The sequence below is a fragment of the Tamandua tetradactyla genome, chromosome 13 (assembly GCF_023851605.1).
Source record: "Tamandua tetradactyla isolate mTamTet1 chromosome 13, mTamTet1.pri, whole genome shotgun sequence".
Taxonomy (NCBI): domain Eukaryota; kingdom Metazoa; phylum Chordata; class Mammalia; order Pilosa; family Myrmecophagidae; genus Tamandua; species Tamandua tetradactyla.
In genome coordinates, this window is record NC_135339.1 from 55,573,513 (window position 1) to 55,581,262 (window position 7,750).

Here is a 7,750-nt window from a genome sequence, read left to right on the forward strand (position 1 = left end):
TCCCCTGAGGAATCTTACCCATCTTTGGCTAACCAGCCATCTTCCGGGGCCAAGCAGGGTTGTATGAGGTGTGCAAGTGAGGGAGCAGTAACAACCCCTGAGAGGGTCTGATCTTCTCTTTGACAGCCTATGCTCCCTGGCCTTTATGCTCAGTACCTGCTTTGGGGTTTTTTTTTTCACCTGCTGGTGGGGCATTAGCTTTGGTTACATGCTTTTGGGAGCCCATGTTTTTTTCTTTTTCTTCAGTGAAGGCTTAGCTCATAACTTTTGGGCAAGGGATAAAGTTAGCACTAGCTCCCAGGAGGTCTTCTTAGTTTTGCCATCCTAGAGTAACAAAAACAGCATTATTGAACCTGGTGAAATGGGATTATGGTGTACTGGGGCATATTTTCAGCCAAGTACAAAATTATTTACTAGCAAGAAAGATGATAAAGGTTTTGTTTGCATGCCAAAGCTATACAATGCAAAAAAAAGTTCCAGGAAGTAAATACTTCTAAGGCTAGGATGTTAATTTCCCTTAAGCAAGTCTCTTCCACACCTCACTGTGCTTTATCTGCATATTTCAGCTTCTATTGTAGTTCCAGACCCTGAAAGGTCAAATCTGCATTTCCTCATAGACTTGTGTCTGCAAGCTTTGGGTTAAACATCAACCTTTTAACTCCTACAAACAGTAACTTACTTTCTACCCTAAAAACCTTTTTATAATATTAGTGTAGACACACACACTGAGCAGCAGCTAGGACGGGGGAAGTTATCCAGGTAAGAGGGATTCTATCAAATTAGAGTAAAGTTGGTTTTCAGGAAGAACTCTAGGAGACCTATTTCCAGGAGGGCTGAAACTGCTAAACAAAAGACAAATACAAAGAACAAAAAAAGACAGTTAGTCCACAGACCCAGCAGGCCGGGATGTCCATGTGTTGATTTTCTAATTTTTGGCCCTGCGTAGATCAGTCAGCCTCTGGGGTGACTGAGGCAGGGCTCAGAGGTCTCCTCAGGCTTCGGCCGTGCATAGACTAGCTGATTCCGGTGAGCTAGAGCAGGGCAACGATGGTCACTCCAGCCTCTGTCATGGACTGGTCAGATTATCTCAGCTGTGATGGAGAAGGGCTCAGTGGTTCCCGGAGGATGGTGCATCTCAGGTGTTCAGGATCAGGGGTGTATCCCCAGGGGTGGTCTGCAGTGGCCCTTTTGACCTGAGAGTGATGAATTTATAGGATGCTCCTCACGGTTTTGACAGCTGTTGGGATTAATAAAACAACATGGTAAGGACCTTTCTATTAAGACTAGAGGCGCCTCTTTTTTTTTTTTAAGCTTTTTACCCATACCATGTTTCCTGGTTTGACCTCCGGTAAGGGACGGTAGATGCTAAAGAGTTTGGGTACTGTTTTTAATACCTCTCCTTTTAGTTCATTTAAAACTTTTCTTAACTTTGACCATAATTTCCCCTCTACAAACCTTTGATAACTTACTATATTCATTCAGGCATTGTCCCACATTTTTCATTCTGCAACGGCCATTCATTTCATGTTAGGACAAAACTACTCTGTTTTCCTCTCAGCAAAAAAATATCCTTTATGTCCTTCAACTCAAGTCACCACCTCAAGCAAACATTTCATCATACAGTTATTATGAAAATTAACTTTGTTAGAATAATGTTCAATATCCAAAACACTCTAGTTAATGCACAACCGAAATTCCAACATACGAAAATTTGTTGTTTGTTTGTTTTGGCTTTTCCTTTCCCTGTATTCCAGTCTCCCATGTTTTCCAGCTTTGCCATTTTATGAAGTGTACCAGAGTTAATTATTTTGTAGCCACAGTGTCAGCAGGGCATTGCTTATTACACTTTTGTGCAACCAATGCCAGAAAGATAGAACTTTTTCCAGTTTGCTAATTAAACTTTTAAAAAGCAGTTTATATGATGGGGTCAGTGCCAATTTTTATAAATTTCATAGAATCTGCATAATCCAATACCACTCCTTCAGCATCCCCATCAGCAATTTTGACCATCCAGATAATTAATATGTATGTATTTTTTCCTGACAAACATTTTTTATTTAAAATATTTCTATTATCTGCTTTATTCTATACATTATCATCCTACTTATCAGGGTTCTAATCAGAGTAGCAGTGTCTATTACCATATGTACTTTTCCTTTGCTTATTTTACCTTATTTTTCTTACATTTATATTGGGCTATATGGACTGTACCCTCTCAGCTATTGATTGATAATTAAAACAATTTCTTCAAAAACAAAATTTTGATCCTGCAGTATTTACAGTTTTTCCTGTAATTCTATCAATTCTTCTTCATAGGCTTTTCCTGTTTTATTTTATTTTCCTATTTTTTTACAGGGTCCTGTGCATTTTGCTCATTCCTCTGCAAGTGAGGAGTAAGGTAAATTATCCCATCCTGGGATTTCTTCATTTTTTTTATTTTGAATTTAGAGGATCTTTTTTCCTAAAAAAAAATGACATTATTTCCTAATCTATGTTAAAAGCCCATGGCTTACTGTTAATTCCCTTTAAGTAAACTTTGAAGAGGGCCTACTAACATAAAAATTCCCAAATGTCTTAAAGCACCAGAAAGTATAACCCAGGGAGACAAAATATTTAAATTTAAAACAATTCTGCATACAAAAAGACAAAAAAAACAGCAACTTTCAATTTATCAAGTATGGTCCTAATAAAGCATCACAATATTTAGAAGAACATACTCCACAGTTTCTGCATAAAAATTTTAAAGCTTGTCTCATTGATCTCTATTATTATGAAGCCATGCTGAAATGCGAATCCTGCTCCCAGTGCCAATTTTGTGCATAAAAGACAATGTGATATTCAGGACCATTTAATTTATAGGTTTGGATTCGCGGATAACACTGACTTCAGTTTCATAAAAATAGATTTTGTTAGCAAAGTAAGTAAAGAAAATAATTAAAAGGTAACAACGAAAAGTCTTTAAAAGTAGAGCATAGTTACATCACCAGGTAAGATGGCATTACCACCTGAAGAGAAGTGCTGGAGAATTTCAGAAGCACGATTATAACTCTCAGTAAAAATCCATAGCAATTTTGGGGACAGCATTCAGAGTCTCCTTAGTTAAGATACATAGCAAAGCATAAGATTTTGATGAAGTGCTGCCCCTCTCTCATAAGATTTTTTTCTCCTTCTTTTTATAACTTCACATAGTAGTGACCAAATTCCAATTTTTTAGCTTATGTGACTAGGCCCAGTTTGGTCCTCTGGGAACTGGCTATGGACCAAGAGGAGCTTCCTGGGACCTAGATATTTTTATTCAAGTACACCTCCTTCTGAGAGGATAGCCAGTCCTCCCAGCTAGAGTGCACATTTTAACTGTTTTGTTTGTTTTACCAAGGTTACACAATGGCAACATTAATTGTACATACAGAACAGATTCTTTTCATGAAATTGATTTTAAAACCTTTACATAGGTGTTTTCCTTTTACTCTGAAATGTGTAAGATTTACTTTATAAGACAGAGTAATGATAAGCTGTAATGTAAGAAAATTTCTTCTTTTTATTCTTCCTAAAAGTGGTCCACTTTAATTCATACAGTTTCCTAAGTCAGTCAGGGGTCAGCCTGATTCCCAAGTCATTAGTGAAAGCCTCTTTTAAAATTAGAAATCATGCATTTCAACTGTGTCTTACTGATTTCACCTCTCACATCTGTGGCACCAATGATAAGTGGGAGGGCTTGCAGACAAACAGCAAAGGGTTTTGAATAAACTGTCACTTCCTTCAGTCTGGCTGCTCCCCCATGGGGACATTGGGCACCTAAACCCCCAGCCAGCACCCCCCTTTCAGGGTTGCTCACCCTGAGCCATTTGATGATTGCCACAAAGTTGCAGAATCCAAACTCTCTCATGGCCTGGTGCGCAGCCCAGGACTTCCTTTCATTCACACAATTCCACACACACACACATTCCAGCACTCCCCCTGCACTGCCCTTTCCAGAACCGAACCTGAAGACTTCCGTTTCCCCTGGTCCTCCAACTGGAGACCGGTACTCAGGTAGTCTGGGAGGTGATCAGGCTCCCCTTCCACTCAGGCTCCCCTGGCCTTTTATGAGTGGGCTGAAACTGTTGCACCCAGGTGCTTACCAGACAGACAGGCGGTGCTCCTGGAAACCTCGTTCCAGAAACTGTCCTGGATCCATTGCCGCTAGGGCAGTGATAGGTGCCCCATCCAGAGAGTTCAGGAATCCAAGAGATGGGGAAATGCCCCACTGCTGGCACTGGATTCCATCGGGTCTCAAGTCAGGGCACCGCCACTGCCATGGGTGAGGAAGGTGACAGTACACCTGCCTCATATCCCGGACGAGCCCCCAGAAATGTAGCATGAAAACCAGGAACGAGGCCGCAGGCCTCCAGGAATGTTCTGCGAAGTCAGAACAGGCTGAGACTAAGGATCCATACTTCCGGGAAGCAGGTTTTATTTGTTATGGCCATAGGGTTCAGCGAGTAGCCTCTGAAAGTCTGAGCCCCAAACAAAAGGCACCCTTAGCTTTTATAGACTGTGTGACATGTTAAAGACAAGGTAAGCAATTGGCTGATTTAAGTTGAGAATGGCCCAGAGCTGAACTGTTGAGGGGCCCCCACCCCAGGAATGTCTTCTCTTGCCTATGTGCATCTTCACCAGTTCCTGAAGGCTAGGGGAAGGGGTTTCTGTACCAGGAAATGTACCTTATCTTGCTTGCCTGCAAGGAGAGGGGGTTTGGGGATTTTCTACAGAGAGCATAGCTAAACCAGAAAGAGGGGAAGGCCTGCCTGCTATAATATAACACAACAGATCTGATGATACCTGAAGTGTCTGTAACAGATAGGGATGCTCTCTCAAGACTTTGGCAGGTGAATCAGGGAAAAAACCTTTAGGTTTCTAAAGTGAAGCTAGGTCATCCTCTGCAGACAGCTGTTGTCCTTTAGTGGAACAGCATCTAGCCCTTGAGTCCTTGTCCATGGGCCAGCAGCTCATATGACCTGAGTTACCTGTCATTGGATATATATAGTAGCACTCCATCATCAAGTGCAGGAGGTATATAAGGTATAAGAAATGAGACTCAGGTAGATTACAAAGGCACCAGTAAGTCACATGGCAAAATTCTCATGAGCCCTACTCTGACTACATGGCTACTTTTTCCCCTTAGCCTGCATCATCTGTGCCACTTAGAGAGTCCATATGACTAGTTGACAAAGGAAGAGATTATTTGGGTCAGTGAATAGGACAGGCTGCCAGCTACAGGTATACACTCTCTGCCCACATTTTCTTCCATGGCCTGGTACAATCTAGCATCAGTACTCCCCTGAATTATGGTAGTATTTCCTACTGTTTTCCTGCTTCTGCCATTTATCTTCCTAAGTACTTTCTCAAAGCACATTCATCCTGTTAAAACAAATCAGATCATGCCAATTATCTGTGAAAATCTTCCAATGCCTCCCCATTTATCTCAAATTAAATCTTTACAGAGGCCTAATGATTCACCCTGTTTTTTCTTCCCACTTTATTTCTTATGTGTTTGATTGTTGGCCACAGCTATGACCCTAAGGAATGTTAAAGTAAAATGAGAGAGAAAGGGATCAGGGGATCTAGAGACATCAGTCTTCACACAAGTTTATTTTCAGCCAAGTACAAAATTATATACTAGAAAGAAAGGTGATAAAGATTGCTTGCATCCCAAAGCTATACAATACAAAAACAAGTTCCAGGAAGTAAACACTTCTAAGGCTAAGACCTTAATTTCCCTTAAGCAAGCTTCTTCCACACCTCATTGTGCTTTATCTGCTTATCTCAGCTTCTATTGCTGTTCCAGATCCTGAAAGCTCAAGTCTGCATCTCCTCATAGACTTGTGTCTCTAAGCTTTAGGTTAAAGAACAACCTTTTAACTCCTACATTTGATCCTTAGGCGAATCTAAGCATAGGAGGGAATTTTGGGCAGGGAGGGGCCAACTTTCTGGGGTGCCTTTGCACCCCCCATCATAAGTTTTTAAAAGAATAAAATTATGAAATAAAGATAAAGCAACAAAAAATGCACAGTCCAGCCAAGAGTGTAGGTACCCTCTTTGTACATCTCTCTCTCCCCCACAATTCCTCAAGAAAAGAAATACAGAAATAAATTAAGGAATGAAGTGATGACCATAAGCCAAGTGCCCATAAATCCTTCCACACTGAGCTCAAAATGAGCAAGCTGTAGCCCCTTCACCCTACCTGTCCCCCAGCCTGGGGAAGGGCAACATTGTCAGGAAGAGAATGACAAGAGATGAGAGGGCAGATGGGGGTGAGAGGTGTCACTGCTGTGGAACTAACTCCTGTCCAGGTTTATCCCAAACAAGGAGAATCTATGGGGAAGAGAAGTGGTAGCAGGTGGGGTGCTTTCAGACATAGATGCTCCTAGAATAGAGAACACTCCTTGTCCCTGTCATCAGGGAGAAGAGCAGCCCAAGCAGCCTTCTAGGGGCTTGTAGGAGCCCAGACATCCTGGAGTGCCCTCCCATTCCCAGCCCTAGGGAGGGTCTGACAGGGAACTCCTCCACCCCAGCCTGAGATTATTCCTACCCTGAGCCACCCTCCTGTGAATCTCCATAAATCCAGTCTCCACTGTCCCATGGACCAGGGAGGAAATGTGTCTGCTGGCCAACAACCTCTATAGGGGCTTTCATTTTTTCACCATGAAGCTTTGCCACTCAGCTGCCTGCCTTAGAGTCTCTTCCAAACTCAGATGATGGAGGCTGATCCCCATGCTACAGCAAGCTTGAAATGAATAGCTTCTGATGGTTCTCGCTTGAAATGAATATCTTCTGATGGTTCTCATTTGGACTTATATTTTTTATTTCTCTAGAATCATCTCCCCTCCACTACAAACATAGAGGAAAAGATGGAGAAGAGTAGGGGAGAGAAATATGCCAAAGGAAGCACACCTGTCCAGTGTCTGCAGTTTTCCCCAGGTGGGGCAGAGTGGCCAACTATGAGCTTAACTGGTTGGGAATACTCTGTATCATCACATATCAATGCTGGATGAATGCTGGGAGAGTAACACATCTCAGCTAGGGCCAGCTGGCCCCTCCTCTTGTCTCCATGTTGCTCCAGGCAGCCTTCAAAATGTCAAGCTCTGTGGTTATTTCAGGGGGAGGAGGTAATGCTTTTGAAGACTGTAGATGTCCAGGATATGTCCTTAAATTGAACTCTGCTGAGAGACCTCTGTGGCAGTCTGTACTCCTTCATCCCCCACTGCACAAAGTCCTCTTGGCCCAGCATGCCACACGCATGCAGCAGCACACACAACAGCACCTCTTTCCTGTCGCGCTCACAGCGGCAGCCATTGGCTTCCAGCACCTGCTGATCTACCTCATCATCTTCTTGGTCTCCATGGATCTCTTGACCTTCATATTCTGTTTAAAGTGTCATGAGCAAGGGTTGTCCTTTCTATTTGTTTTCCTTTTCTTTACTGCTGCCATCTCTGGTCACCACATGAGGTTTGAGTGTGGAAGCTTGGACTTTGCTTCCAAATTCATTCAGGTTCTTCTACCAAACCAGAAACACAGATTTCTGCCTACTGATTTAAAGGTGAACTTGCTGATGAAGCTTTCAAAGACCCCTGCTATTGCTGGATGTTTGTCAGAGTTACCAGCTGCGTCACACCAAAGGCCCAAATCTGTAGGCAACTCACCTGGAGGGGATGCCTAAATGGACAGGATTCTCCCCTAAGGGGAAATTGGCTTCATTTTGGGCTCCTTC

General features: G+C 42.6%; 1 long non-coding RNA gene across 1 annotated transcript; it reads left to right on the forward strand.

Annotated features, from left to right (window-relative positions):
- The first annotated feature begins 729 nt into the window (after positions 1 to 729).
- LOC143653164 (uncharacterized) lies at positions 730 to 7,036 on the forward strand. The gene is made up of 3 exons (XR_013161133.1): positions 730 to 759; positions 2,356 to 2,398; positions 6,855 to 7,036. It is a non-coding gene; the product is annotated as an uncharacterized LOC143653164 (long non-coding RNA).
- Positions 7,037 to 7,750: the final 714 nt, after the last annotated feature.